Source organism: Nicotiana sylvestris, chromosome 4, assembly GCF_000393655.2.
Source record: "Nicotiana sylvestris chromosome 4, ASM39365v2, whole genome shotgun sequence".
In the NCBI taxonomy this organism is placed as follows: Eukaryota; Viridiplantae; Streptophyta; class Magnoliopsida; order Solanales; family Solanaceae; genus Nicotiana; species Nicotiana sylvestris.
Window position 1 is genome coordinate 59,191,114 of NC_091060.1, and position 16,653 is coordinate 59,207,766.

Genomic DNA, 16,653 nt, shown 5'->3' on the forward strand with positions numbered 1-16,653 from the left:
TAGAAAAAGAATTGATTAAAAGAAATGGGAGGAGTCAATTAAAAGGGGGCTGTAATTTGGACCATTTTTTTATTAAAATCCGCCCAGAACACTCCCCAGCCTAGGCCCAAACCTGGTTTCCACCCGGTCCGTCTCCACACCCCACTAAACGACGTCTTTCGCCTTTTTGATCTGGACCGTTGATCTCAGTTGATCAAACGGTCCAGAACTGACATCATCTTGATATATAAATGTCGGAACCAACCCCCTCTCTCTCACCCCCCTCATCGTCTCACTCACTCTCATCTTTTCAGAAACACCCCCAAAACCATAATCTGCCTCCTTAATTCCCACCGCCTTAGCCCGGCGGCGCCACCTCTGTTCACCACCAAAATTACACCCTCGAACCTCCACGACCCCCTCCTCCCAAATCCTGGGTCAGTTTCCCTCGAATATTGCCCGATCTTCTCGAATATTAGATCAGAAATTGAAACCTAAAATACCAAGATTTCCGAATCAAGATTTCATTGAAGATTTTAGGTCCCTTATGAATTTATTCCTGTGTTTTTGATAAAGAACACACGATTAATCTCAAAATTAGCCGAAAATTTGAAGACTTGAAGATTCACCACCGTTCTTTACTGGTCCGAGTTGTTTTTAGGTATTTTGTTCTTCTTTACCTTTCGTTATTTAACTTATGTTTCTTTGTTCTCTTCTTACCTTCTTCTACTTTTTCTTTTAGTCTTCTAATTTTTATTTCTCATTTTTTTTTCTTCACACTGTCTGTATCTGCAAGTTAGATTCAAGTTGTGTTTGATTATCAGTTGGGTCTTGTCTTCAAGTAAGTATAGTTTGAATTTTCATTCTTGTGTTGGGCTCAATTTTGCTCTGAGTCATTAGCTTTTTGAATTTGATCTTTTGCGTTTTTGGGTTTTTCTTCATATTAATTGGGTTTATAAAGATTAAATAGTCCAAGAGGGAGCTGAATGGGGTCTACGCAGAGCCATTAATTTGGGTCAATTGGACCCGGATTCTACCTGGCATATAGAGGATAAAAAACAGGGGTGTAGAGGGTAGTTTAGGGATTCTATGGTAGGGAATATTGTTCTAACTGAATAGGAAAGCTTCTAGGAAGCTGGGGTGAGGGGCTATCTTGAATTCTGAAAATTTAACTAAGGGCACCTAAGCTAAAACAAAAATGAGAAAAGGGGCAAAGTGCAAGTTGAGGCTGCCCTACTTTCTTGCCTAAAATGCATCATTTCTTGCCTTTCAAGGCAGACATGAAAAAAAAGAGCTGCGAGGCGGAAAAGAGATTTAAAGAGCAAAAATCCTAAAAAACTGAAACGGCTGCCTTCTTTGAAAAATTACGAAATATTCTTGAATTCTCTACATTTGCTTGTTTGAAAACCACTCAAAATTAGATTGGTTTCCTTGCTGCTGATCTTTATTGCTTGATTAACACTACTGAAAATGACAAAATCATGCAATTGGGCTGAAAGGGATTGAATTTTGGATATCCAAAAGTTTGTTTTAACTGTGTTGTTTGGGTGTTACTGTTTTATTGCCTGAATCTGGGTTCCGGTACTGTTACACTGCTGGTTTCTGCTGTTGTTGCATTCTCTTGATCTTCAGCTTGATATTTTGCTTTTGTTTTCACTTACTCAGGTACATACTCTTAGGCCCTACTGATTGTGAAGATGGATTTGAGGAATGAAATGAAAGGAAGAAAGTTTTAAGGCATATTATCAGCTTTATCCATGCTTCATCTGAAATTTCTTCTCGATTTTTTGTTCTTAGTGATGTGATTCATCATTCGAGTTGATTTCTAGTTTAGCTAGTAGAAATCTTCTCATTATACATTGTCATGGGACTGTTAAGATGTTGTGGTAAAGGACTCAGTTCAATTGTATGTATTTGAGATTTATTTTAGTTTTTTTTGCCTGAAATAAGTATTCATATTTGGCGATGATATCCTGTATAACCAGATATCACGATAAGTATAGGTTAAGGGTAAAATGCTAATGTATAGTCTGTTATCTAAAGACTCTTTGATATGTGTTTTGGCCCAAAGTCATCTGCCTTATGATATGGATTGTCAAGGGATAGTTCGACTTGGTTATCAGTATGTGGTTTTGGAATTTAAATAACTCATGTGCTGATTTTCTGATTGATTATTGCTGGTGTGTGAGAATAGTTTAACTGATTTAAATTTCTTAAGTAGTCATTGGTGCAAAGGTCATGTGAAAAGGAAAGGAAAATGGTTCAGTTGTCGCTTCAAGAATAGAATCAAGTAACAATTTATTTTGGTTTTGATTGCGAGCATGTTTAAGTTGGGTTTGTTGTTTACGATTTAGAATGTTTAGCTGATAATTTAAAATTTAGAAGCAGAAAGTTAGGATTTCATATAGTTCCTTGATTGATTTACAAGTAATTAATTGTGCACAAGGGTTGGTTCTGAGACTTGGGCCTAATACTGGCCCAGTTAATGAAAATCAAGGCCAGTTCAGTTTGCTTGTGGCGTCCATTTTCTACTAAGTGAATTGGGCTCACCTTCACATTTTAATAATCTGATGTTCCACGTGCCTGAAGACTCGACTTCGAGTCCTGCACCTGTTGATGCTTAACTCTCCAAGGACTTGAGTTTACGTTGGGCCTTCCTCTAAGCCCAGATAAATTCTGGGCCTGATATATCCTAGACCTCATTTGGTCGCAATTTCAAATTCAATTAATTTCCACTATGATCTCATTGGTTTAGTCATGGCCCTCCCGATCATAGTTAGAATTTAGTCATAGATAAATGGAGGTGTGCCATATTAGACAACACAAATAGTGTATGGCCCTCTGAATTTAGTTTGAATAACCCTTTAAATTGGAATTGAGGTGTACCGTGCCAAATAAAATCTCAAAATGCACGGCCCTCATTTAGTTTGTCCTTGAATATTTTTAATCCTTAGAAATCGAGGCATGCCATTTAGTCGAATTTTCATGGCCCTTGCACAGTTGCAAATGCATAGTTTCTTTAGGCGCGTTATCTTAATAATTAACTTTCCTAAACTCGGGTGCGCATTTATGTGACCCAAATCCAAATCTCAACGTTAGATAAAATGTGTTGCGGACTGTGGGTGCATTTATGTGACGTGGTTTGAAACATATTTTAAATGACGTTACAATCTTCCTTTAATTAACTAAATAAAAGCGGTTAAAAATTTAAAATTACACATATGTTCAAAATGTTTTAAAATAAGATAATTATGCCAATAATAACAGTTGAGCGACCGTGCTAGAACCACGGAATTCGAGAATGCCTAACACCTTCTCCCGGGTTAATAGAATTCCTTACTCGGATTTCTAGTTCACGGACTATAATACAGAGTCAATCCTTCCTCGATTCGGGATTTTGAACCGGTGACTTGGGACACCATAAATATCCCAAGTGGCGACTCTGAATCTTTTAATAATATAATCCCGTTTCGATTGTCACTTATAGTTGGAAAAAATTCCCTTATATACTCCTTTCTCGGGGGTGTGGTAAAAAGGAGGTGTGACAAGTTCTAATGGTGATTCTAACTTAATTTCAATTTTCCAACATCTTATTAACACGGGTAAACCCTCCATATCATTAGATATTCGATTGGGACATCATTGTTGAGAGAAGGAAGCCTATAACTCGCATTCAAAGGGTTCGAACTTTAAAAAGGTAATTTCTTCACCCTCTACTTGATTCTAGCATTGGTTTAATGATTATAAACCCTAGTTCATGAGATATGAGTTGATGGGTTTGATAGAAAAGCATAAACGATTATAGGGTTGGGGTGTTGAGTGTTGATTATTGGTTAAGGGTGTTGTTTACATTATGGGTGATGAAGAATAATGTTGATATAATCATTTGAGACTTTAGAATTAATCTAGGAACAAGAGAATGGGTTGTTGGGTGTAGAGACACCATTAATAAGGACTATGAACCTTTATTTTTACCAAGTGTTTTATAAAATGCTTAAGTGACCAAAACATGAGCATCATAGCTAATATGTAATCCCTTTGACTTGTATTGCTATAGATTAAAGTTGAAAGGCAGGGAGCAAGTGATATTCATGGGACGGTAGTTCCAGGTCTAGAGAATTCCTCAACATGAAACCTCCTATCTTCACAGGGTCCAAAAAGGATGAGGATCCACAAAACTTCATTGATGAGGTTCAGAAGATATTTCGAGTGATGCATGCTACAGACACTGAGGCAGCAGAGCAGGCTGCATACCAGCTGAAGGACGTTGCCAACACTTGGTATGAATCCTGGGAAGAGTCCCGAGGGGAGGATGCAGATCCTGCCACTTGGAAGGAGTTTGCAAATGCATTCCTTGAGCACTTTCGACCCATTGAGGTCTTGAAAGCTAAGGCTTTGGAGTTTGAGAGACTCGGAAAAAATGATATGAGTATGAATGAGTACTACCTCAAGTTTGTCTCTCTAGCCAAGTATGCTCCAGAAATGGTGCGTGATATGAGGGCCAGAGTTAGGCGGTTTGCGTTGGGGCTTTCAGATGATTTGTTTGCTGATGCTAATATAGCTGCTCAGAATAATGACATGACCATCACTAAGATGGTTGCCTTTGTTCAAGGGAACGAAGATAGGTTGAAGGAAGAAGAGCGGCTACGGAGAGAGAAGGAGAGGGAATTCAGCAAGAGAGCTAAGTGTGCAGGAAATTTCAACCATGAGGGATCTCATGCAGGAGGCAATCACTAGTTTTTCAAGAAATCAAAATCAGGACCTGCTCCATCTTCAGCTAGTGCACCAGTTCAGAGGTCAAAGTTTAACAAGAAAAACTAGAATTTCAGAACAGCAGACTCACAGTCAGAGGCTAGTGTGGGATACAGAGTCCCTGGTTACCCTATTTGCAACATGTGTAGTAAAAGGAACCCAGGGTTCTATCATTTGGGAACAAATATTTGCTGTGGGTGCGGTAAGCAGGGCCACTTCTTAAGGGATTGTCCATCGGCAAAGCAGAATAATGGAGACAATGTAGCTCCGTCCACTAATTCAGCAGCCTATAATAACTCTCAAGCCCAACAAGGGCGCAGTGCAGCAAAGTCTAATAATACAAGCGGTGGTCGAAACCGCTTATATGCACTGGCAGACTGTCAGGATATAGAGGCTCGTGGAGATGTTGTCAGAAGTATGCTAACAATATTCACTTTTGATGTCTATGCTCTTATAGATTCGGGATCTACCTTATCTTATGTGTCACGCCCCAAAAACCGAGGGGCGCGACCAGCGCTCAGCCGGGTAGCCCCCAGCCAAGCGAACTTGGGTGCCTTTCCTATTCCACGTGATACCATGCGTTTCCATTACCTATTAACCAAGTGAAATAGCCATTTATAAATTTAAACACATCCTTACGAGATTTACATAACATATATAGTTACCTAGCGTGGTTTACAAGTTATACTGCCCAAAATACATAAGTACATAACCTATATTTCCTGTCTACGGAGCCTCTAGAGATACAGAAGAGTGTTACAATACTTGCCAGTAACAAGACTCCGGCTATACCTTATGCAAATACCAAAATAAAATTTTTGGGAGGATAAGCGGCATGAGCCACGCAGGGCCCCGAGAGGAAAAGGGCTCACCAATTCAGCTGACGGGAGGTGAAGGAGTGCTACTGTCGGTGGGCTGGAGTACCTGTTATGGAACCACCTACAATTATAACACGAATGTAGTGCCCCCGGCAAAAGTGACGTCAATACATTTGAATTGTACTGGTATGTATGAACAAACTTTACCCCAAGTAAAATCAAGAAATACACAAATAACAAACAGTAATAGAATCAACAATCAAATGCACATGAAAGGAACAACCAAAGCCAAACAAACTCCACATTCTCTCTTTTTCCCCTTTCAACATTATTTCATCACATCAATGATTTCACAACTTTCACATATTTTTATTTCAATAGTGATTTCGATCACTTTTCCACCCTTATTACCTCGACCACCCTTATCACCCTAACCCACACTTTATAACTTCGTGTTGCGGCGCGCAACTCAATCCCACGAGACAATTACATTTCACACAACAACAGTAATTCACATTTCAATCACATGGCTTCAGGCCATCCAGAATATCATTTCACAATAACAACAATTCACAGATGATATTTGCCCATAGTTCAATCACATGGCTTCAACCCGTATACAATTCAAGTCACAACGATAATTGCCCACAACAAGTCACAGATGATATTACCACCGTTGTTTCAATTGCATCAATTACAATTTATTTTCTATCATTTGTTACACAACTCTTACCACATAACCATATTCACACACACACACACACACTTGGTTTGTTGCCATTTATTTACGCCACTATACACATTCCCACGTTTGGACACATTAAGATTCTTTCATCCGTTAACACATACTTCCATGTCGACATCCTCAAGCATTTACAAACTTTGCACATAATAAGATAGGCACATCAAATCACTTCTCACAATCACATATAACTTGGTGGTATGGAAATCAACTAAGTCAATCAATTCACATATTTTCATAAAAGGTACACATACCGTATACTCGTCATAACAAGGGGATTCTACAAGAGTTAAAGTTAGCCATACATACCTGGAGTCGAATTCCCTTTTTAACTTCTACTTTTAATTAACCAACAGCCTAGTACCATCAATCTAGTTCACAAGTTAACACATATAACTTAGAATTGAAGTTCACAAACTCAGCCCGAACTTACTTACGTTTCCAACCCCTCTTTTGCAAATATTTAGTTCTACCCAACTCCTCTTACTAGATTCTAGGTTTTAAAGGACATGCATGTGTATCTCAACTTCCATTTTCAAGAATTAACGCATGAGAATCCCCCTTTTTGTTTAAATCTGAAAACAATGAAAAAGGGTTAAGATTTTACCTGCAAGAACGGAGATGAAGACAATTACTTGAAATTTCCCAGCCTGGATGACTTTGAAAAATCAAATTGATGGAGATAAAACTTTCTCTCTCAAGAATTCTCTCTTCCCTCTCTCTCATTTTGTTCAGAAAATAGGTTAAAATGAGGGGTTGGGGTGTTTTATTGAAGAAGGGTCGGCTTTAAAATTTAGAAAAATAGGAGCCCGAGTTAGGAAGTGCGATCGCAGAGTGGAAATGCGGTCCGCAGAATGGACCGCAAAAGTGCTCCCAAAATATGAACACACTGCCTGGATATGCGGCAGAAATGCGGTCCGCATACCCATTATGCGGTCGCATAGTGCACCGCAAAACTGCCCCTCACAAAATCCCAAGGGAAACATGCGATGACTGTGCGGTCCGCATATCCGTTATGCGATCTAATATTGGACCGCATATTTAACCTCCAATTCGACCAACACACTGACTCACTTTGCTGCGATTATGTTGTCCGCATACTTGATATGCGACCGCATTCTCGACCGCAGAATCGCATTTTCTGGAAAACAGTATTTCTTGATTTTTTATAACATAGATCAGTACCAAAAGGGTCTGAACCACGACTCGCTTAATTTTACACATTCCTAACATATATTCGGGACTTGGCACTACGAGCTACCCGGTTTTGAGTACAAGTTTTCACGGGGCCTTACATCCTCCCCCACTTAAAATCATTCTTCCTCGAATGAGGATTTTGGAAATCGGTAGTTTTTGAAAACATGATATGCAAACTCCCAATTTTTGAATTTTTTTTGCCAGAGTTCCCTTTGTAATTAGACTTATCTATCTGTTAGAGAGCCCCCAAAACATTATTTCCAAGAACCATTACGCTATCCTTACAACTGGTATACAATTCATTACCTCAACACCTGCACATAATTTGGCCACTTCAATGAGTTCCATACAGTTCAACCACTCCAATACACTATACGTATTCCAATTAATCATTACCAATCTATACTGCCTTTAATCATTCACTTATCACATGAGTTCTTACAAAACTTTCATTTACCAAAAAGGGGCTTGCGCATGACTCAATTCATCACAACACATACAATTCTTGCACAACTTGAGGAGTTACAATAGTAAAGCATTTAGGGAAAAATATGGGGTGTCTTTGCACCAGATTGAACACAACATCAGTTTACTTAGAGAAAAGAGTTCGCACGATCACTACTAGACTTGTTCAAACAGATGGGGATATTTTTCTTTCATTTCACTTTCCGCTTCCCACGTGGCTTCCTCGACTTGTTGACTTTGCCATAGCACTTTAACTGAAGCAACTTCCTTGTTTCTCAATTTGCGGACTTGCCTATCAAGAATAGCGACCGGAATTTCTTCATATGATAACTCTTCATTGACCTCGATAGCCTCCATTGGCACGATGGTGGATGGGTCTCCAACCACTTTCTTTAACATAGACACATGGAACACCGAGTGCACTAATGACATTTCAGGGGGCAACTCCAGTCTATAGGCCACCTGTCCTATCCTTTGAGTGACCAGATACGGCCCAACATATCTAGGACTCAACTTCCCTTTCTTCCCTAATCGCATGACTCCCTTCATAGGAGATACCCTCAAGAACACCCAATCATCTACTTGGAATTCCAATTTTCTTCGACGAATGTCCGCATAAGATTTCTGGCGACTCTGAGCAGCTTTCAGCCTTTCCTGAATGATTTTAACTTTTTCCATAGCCTGGTGCACGAGATATGGCCCTAACAATTCTGTTTCACCCACTTTGAACCATCCAATCGGAGACCTACATCTTCTCCCGTACAATGCCTCAAATTGGGCCATCTGAATTCTAACATGAAAGCTGTTATTGTAAGCAAATTCTATAAGTGGCAAGTGATCATCCCAATTACCTTTGAAATCCAAGACACAAGCCCGTAACATATCTTCAAGTGTCTGAATAGTCCGCTCCGCTTGACCATCAGTCTGCGGATGGAAAGCCGTGCTGAGATTCACCTGAGTACCCAAACCATGCTGAAATTTCTTCCAAAAATTAGCTGTGAACTGGGCCCCTCGATCTGAGATAATAGAAAGTGGAGTGTCATGAAGCCTTACTATTTCCTTGATATACAATTGAGCATATTGTTTCGCAGTATCCGTGTACTTGACTGACAATAAGTGAGCTGATTTGGTGAGTCGATCCACTATTACCCAAATTGAGTCGAACTTGCGCTGAGTGCGAGGTAACCCTACCACGAAATCCATGTTGATCATCTCCCACTTCCACATTGGTATTTCCATAAGCTGAGTTAACCCACCGGGCCGCTGGTGCTCAGCTTTTACTTGCTGACAATTCGAACATTTAGATACAAAGTCCGCCACACCCCTCTTCATACCGTTCCACCAATAAATTTCCTTGAGGTCACGGTACATTTTTGTAGAACCTGGATGCACAGAATACTTGGAATTATGAGCCTCCGCCATTACCCTCCCCCGAAGATTATCCACATATGGAACACATAGCCTACCTTGACATCGTAATACGCCATCCTCACCACCGAGTGAAAATGTCGAAGTCTTGTTATTAAAAATTGCCTCCTTCATTTGTGCTAATGTTGGATAAATGAGCTGCTTTTCCTTGACTTCCGCTACCAGTGACGATTCTGCTCCATTATGCACCATAAACTTCCCCTCATCTGAGGTCGAAATACGAACCACCAGACTGGCCAATTGATAAACCTCCCGAGCCAAAGGCCTCTGATCCGCTCCCAAATAAGCCAAACTACCCATGGACTTCCGACTGAGAGCGTCGGCCACCACATTTGCCTTCCCTGGATGGTATAAAATATCCATATCATAATCCTTGATCCATTCTAACCACCGTCGCTGCCTTAAATTCAACTCCTTCTGCTTGAACAAATATTGGAGTGTGGTCCGAGAACACATCCACATGGACCCCATAAATATAATGCCGCCATATTTTCAAGGCAAATACAACTGCCGCAAGCTCCAAATCATGTGTCGGATAATTCTTCTCGTGATTCTTGAGTTGCCTTAAAGCATACGCTATAACCTTCCCATGTTGCATCAACACACACCCCAAACCGACCCTGGAGGCATCGCAATAAACCACAAATCCTTACGTGCCTTCCGACAAGGTCAATATCAGCGCCGAGGTCAATCTCGACTTCAACTCCTGAAAACTTTTCTCACAAGCGTCGGACCATTGGAACTTAACTGCTTTCTGCGTCAACTTAGTCAAAGGGGAGGCGAGGGCAGAGAATCCCTCCACAAACCTCCGATAATACCCCGTTAAACCCAAGAAGCTATGGATCTTCGTCGGGGTCGTGGGTCTAGGCCAATATTTTACCATTGCAATCTTCTTGGGATCCACCTGAATCCCTTCACTGGAAACAACATGGCCCAGAAAGGTAACGGACTCCAACAAAAGTTCACATTTTGAAAATTTAGCATACAACTGGTGCTGTTAAAGGGTCAGCAGAACTACCCTGAGGTGATCGGCATGATCCTCCCGGCTCCGCGAATAAATAAGGATGTCATCAATGAAAACAATCACAAAGGAGTCTAGAAATGGCTTGAAGACCCGATTCATAAGATCCATGAAAGCTTCCGGGGCATTGGTTAGCCCAAAAGACATGACCAAGAATTCAAAGTGACCATAGCGAGTTCTGAAAGTTGTCTAAGGAATATCCTATTCTCTGATCTTCAATTGGTGATACCCGGACCGTAGATCAATTTTGTAAAAGAACCTCGCACCTTGCAATTGGTCGAACAAATCATCTATATGAGGTAAAGGATATTTATTCTTGATGGTAACCTTGTTAAGCTGCCGATAATCAATACACATCCGGAGCGACCCATCCTTCTTTCTGACAAAAAGAACTGGGGCACCCCACGGTGACACACTTGGACCTATGACTAATAAATCTTTCAGTTGTTCCTTTAACTCCCTTAACTCCGCTGGCGCCATTCTGTATGGTGGAATAGATATCGGCCGCATATCTGACAATACATCAATCCCGAAATCAATCTCCCTATCTGGCGGGATCCCTGGAAGCTCGTCTAGAAACACTTCAAGAAACACATTCACGACTGGCACGAACTCGGGGATAGACACTTCTGAAGTGGTGTCCGCCACCCAGACCAAATGGTAGATACACCCCTTCCTAATCATCTTCAAAGCCTTAAGGTAGGAAATAAACCTACCTTTCGGCACCACACTATTTCCCTTCCACTCAATAACCGGCTCATTAGGGAACTCAAGCCTCATGACTCTCGTCCGACAGTCAAGTTTAGCAAAGCACGAATAAAGCCAGTCCATTCCCATAATCACATCAAAATCCACCATTTCAAGCTCAATAAGATCGGCCGTGGTAGCACGACCACATACCATGACAACACAATTCCTATAAACTCGTGTGGCTGTAATACAATCACCAACCGGAGTCGATACAGAGAACGGCTCATGAAGTTGTTAGGGTTCTACACCAAAACTTGAAGCAATGAATGGGGTGACATAAGACAAAGAGGACCCCGGTTCAATAAGAGCATAACAATCAATAGCCTGAATAGACAAGATAGCTGTAGCAACATCTGGGGAGGCCTCTGCACTCTGGAGACCACTTAAGGCGTAAAACCGGCTGGGTACACCTCTACCACGAGCTCCACCCCTAACTACACTGTGCCCTGTTGGGGCTGGAGGACGCACGGATGATGTGGCAGCTGAAGAACCAGATGACTGAGCAAATCCCCTACCCATGCCCTGACTGGGCGCACGGAAATCCCGCTGGATATGACCTCTTACCCCGCATCTATAACACACCGGAATATCCAAATAACAAGTTTCGGAATGGAACCTCCCACACTTGGGGCATGAAGCCCTCCCCTGTTGCTGTGATATCCCTCCTGGACGACCGGAATGATGGGGTCTCCTACTGTCTGAACCTGATCTAAAGTGACTGTTCTACTGATAACTGTGCACAGATGGCGGTGCACTTGCTGAGGAATGGGCATATGACTAGGATGGCCCTGATGGCCCTCTCCCCGGAACTGGTCTCCCTGAGTGACCCGTTGATCGGGCCCTGCTGATACACTCCCTTTTTGCCCGTATTTTCAACTTCCTAGCCTCTGTGGCCTGAGCGAACCCCACAATCTTCCCATAATTCATATCTGAGTGTAAGGCCATTGTAGTAGCCTCATTCCCTGTACCAGCCTCATTTACCACCAAAGGACTAAGACCCTGAAGGAATCACCAAACTCGAGCATCCATGGTCGACACTAACTGAGGAGCATACTTGGACAACCTCACAAACTCCATGTGGTACTACCAAACACTCATACTGCCCTACTTGAAGGCCTCAAACTCTGTAGCACGGGCCGCCATTGTCTCGGCAGGCAAGAAGTGGTCCATGAATGCATCTACAAACTCATCCCATCTAGCCAGAGGTCTTCCCTCCCCACGGGAATCCTCCCACATCTCGAACCACGAATACGCTACTCCCCTCAACTTGTATGAAGCCAACTCAACCCCTTCCGTATCTGTAGCCTTCATCACTCGAAGGGTCTTATACATTTCATCAAGGAAATCATGCGGATCATCCTCTGGGTCTGTGCCCGTGAACTCTGGAGGGGCCAACCACAGAAACTGGTTGACTCTGGAGCTGGCGGAATCTCCCTATCCGGTGGGGGGCGCAGGGGCATCATGAGATATCTGGGCCTGAGCGGCCACTAACTGGGTCAACATATGGATGGCTCCTCTAAGGTCCCCATCAGAAACCCTGGGACCGGAAGCTGGAATTGCATCAAGATCAGGAATATCAGTGGGAGGGATGGTAGCACCCTCTGCCGCAGCTGGAACAGGAGTACTTGGATCTGGGATAGATGGGCCAGGCAGATTCAAGACCGAGGAGTCACTCTCACCCACGACATCAGGTACATGATTCACAGCCACACCTAGGGTGGCATTGGCCCCGAGGCCGAGTCTAGCCCTCTTCTTAGGTGCCATTACTGAAAATTTGGAATAGAGCACGAGTTAGATGTAAATACTTCCACTTTTCACTTCACCGCACGATATAGACTAACAAAGAAGAAGGTAATTTCCTAAATGCCCATGTATCCTCCAACTTATAGATGTGGTCGACAACACACCGATAAGGAGGACTCTACTAGACACGGCTACGAGACATCCTAGGACACTTTAAAATCTTAGGCTCTAATACCAAGTTTGTCACGCCCCAAAAACCGAGGGACGCGACCGGCTCTCGACCGGGTAGCCCCCAGCCAAGCGGACCTGGGTGCCTTTCCTATTACACGTGATACCCTGCGTTTCCATTGCCCATTAACCAAGTGAAATAGCCATTTATAAATTTAAACACATTCGTCCCGGCAAAAGGGACGTCAGTACATTTGAATTGTACTAGTATGTATGAACAAACTTTACACCAAGTAAAATCAAGAAATACACAGATAGCAAACAGTAATAGAATCAACAATCAAATGCACATGAAAGGAACAACCAAAGCCAAACAAACTCCACAATCTATCTTTTTCCCCTTTCAACATTATTTCATCACATCAAAGATTTCACAACTTTCACATATTTTTATTTCAATAGTGATTTCGATCACTTTTCTACCCTTATTACCTCGGCCACCCTTATTACCTCGGCCACCGTTACCACCACAACCCACACATTATAACTTCGTGTTGCGGCACGCAACCCGATCCTACCGGACAATTACATTTCACACAACAACAGTAGTTCACAGTTCAATCACATGGTTTCAGGCCATCCAGAATATCATTTCACAACAACAACAATTCACAAGAATTTTGATAAACATCAATACCAATTCCATCATATACAATAACCTGTATACAATTCAAGTCATAACGATAATTGCCAACAAGTCACAGATGATATTACCACCGTTGTTTCAATTGTATCAATTACGATTTCTTTCTATCATTTGTTACACAGCTCTTACCACATAACCATATTCACACACACACACTTGGTTTGTTGCCATTTATTTACGCCACTATACACATTCTCACGTTTGGACACATTAAGATTCTTTCATCCGTTAACACATACTTCCATGTCGACATCCTCAAGCATTTACAAACTTTGCACATAATAAGATAGGCACATCAAATCACTTCTCACAATCACATATAACTTGGTGGTATGGAAATCAACTAAGTCAATCAATTCACATATTTTCATAAAAGGTACACATACCGTATGCTCGTCATAACAAGGGGATTCTACAAGAGTTAAAGTTAGCCATACATACATGGAGTCGAATTCCTTTTTTAACTTCTACTTTCAATTCACCAACAGCCTAGTACCGTCATTCTAGTTCACAGGTTACCACATATAACTTAGAATTGAAGTTCACAAACTCAGCCCGAACTTACTTAGGTTTCCAACCCCTCTTTTGCAAATCTTTAGTTCTACCCAATTCCTCTTACTAGATTCTTGGTTTTAAAGGACATGCATGTGTATCTCAACTTCCATTTTCAAGAATTAACGCATGAGAATCCCCCTTTTTGTTTAAATCTGAAAACAATGAAAAAGGGTTGGGGATTTTACCTGCAAGAACGGAGATGATGACAATTACTTGAAATTTCCCGTCCTGGATGTCTTTGAAAAATCAAATTGATGGAGATAAGACTTTCTCTCTCAAGAATTCTCACTTCCCTCTCTCTAGTTTTGTTCATAAAATAGGTTAAAATGAGGGGTTGGGGTGTTTTATTGAAGAAGTGGTCGGGTTTAAAATTTAGAAAAATAGGAGCTCGAGTTAGGTATACGATCGCAGAGTGCAAATGCGGTCCGCAGAATGGACCGCAAAAGTGCTCCCAAAATCTGAACACACTGCCTGGATATGCGGCAGAAATGCGGTCCGCATACCCGTTATGCGGTCGCATAGTGCACCGTAGAACTACCCCTCACAAAATCCCAAGGGAAATGCGACAACTGTGCGGTCCGCATATCCATTATGTGATCGCATATTGGACCGCATATTTAACCTCCAATTCGACTAACACACTGACTCACTTTGCGGCGATTATGCGGTCTGCATACCTGATATGCGACCGCATTCTCGACCGCAGAATCGCATTTTCTGGAAAATAGTATTTCTTGACTTTTTATAACATAGATCAGTACCAAAAGGGTCTGAACCGCGGCTCGCTTAATTTTACACATTCCTAACATATATTCGGGACTTGTCACCACGAGCTACCTGATTTTGAGTACAAGTTTTCAGAGGGGCGTACATTAGGTTACCCCATATATTGCAAAGAAATTTGGGATAGAACCAGAAAAGTTGTGTGAACCCTTTGAAGTGTCCACTCTAGTTGGAGAATCAGTTATAGCAAGGTGTATCTATAGGGGATGTCCAGTCAAAGTGCATCATCGTCTTACTATATTAGGCAGAATTGGAGATGTTAGACTTCGATGTGATCATGGGCATGGATTGGTTAGAGTCATGTTATGCCACAGTGGGTTGTAGAACCAAAATAGTAAGTTTTGAATTTCCCGGTGAACCAGTCTTAGAATGGAAGGGTGATGCAGTAACATCTAGGGGTAGGTTTATTTCCCATCTTAAAGCTAGAAAGATGATCTCCAAGGGATATATCTATCACCTGGTTCGAGTTAAGGATGCATATGCTTAGATCCCCACTCTCCAGTCGGTACCAATTGTAAATGAGTTTCTAGGCGTGTTTCCCAAAGATCTCCCTAGAATTCCTCCTGATAGAGAGATTGACTTTGGAATTGATCTACTTCCAGGCACTAAGCCAATATCTATTCCGCCTTACAGAATGGCTCCAGCAGAGTTGAAATAGTTAAAAGTCCAGTTGAAAGACCTTATAGATAAGGGATTTATAAGGCCAAGTGTTTCACCTTGGGGCGTGCTGGTCTTGTTTGTTTGAAAGAAGGATGGGTCTTTGCGTCTGTGCATTGACTATCATCAGTTGAATAAAGTCACCATCAAGAACAAGTACCCTCTTCCCAAAATAGATGATTTATTTGATCAACTTCAGGGTGGCCACTGTTATTCCAAGATTGACCTCAGATCGGGATACCATCAGTTGAAGGTTAAGGAAGTTGATATTCCAAAAATATCTTTTAGGAGTCGATATGGGCATTTCGAATTTTTGGTAATGTCATTTGGTTTAACGAATGCACCAGCAGCTTTCATGGACCTTATTAATAGGGTCTTCAAGCCTTATCTTGATTTGTTTGTTATGGTGTTTATTGATGACATCTTGATTTATTCCCGTAGCGAGGCTGACCAAGCCGAAGAAACTTCTTATATCGGATACTGAGGTAGGTCTAGATTTATTCCCTTTGACTAGATTAACTCAGAAGAAAGCCATGTTTCAATGGCCAGACGTGTGCAAGAAAATTTTTGAGGAGTTAAAGAAGATATTGACTTCAGCTTCAGTCCTGACACTACCGGAAGGAACTGAAGGGTTCGTTGTTTATTGTGATGCTTCAGGGGTTGGTCTTGGGTGTGTATTAATGTAGCACTGTAAAGTCATAGCCTACATGTTGAGACAACTCAAGGCTCATGAGAAGAATCATCCGACTCATGACCTTGAATTAGCAGTTGTGGTGTTTGTGCTTATGATCTAGTGCCATTATTTGTATGGGGTACATGTTGACATTTTTACAGATCACAAGAGTCTCCAGTATATCTTCAAGCAAAGAGAATTAAATCTACATCAGAG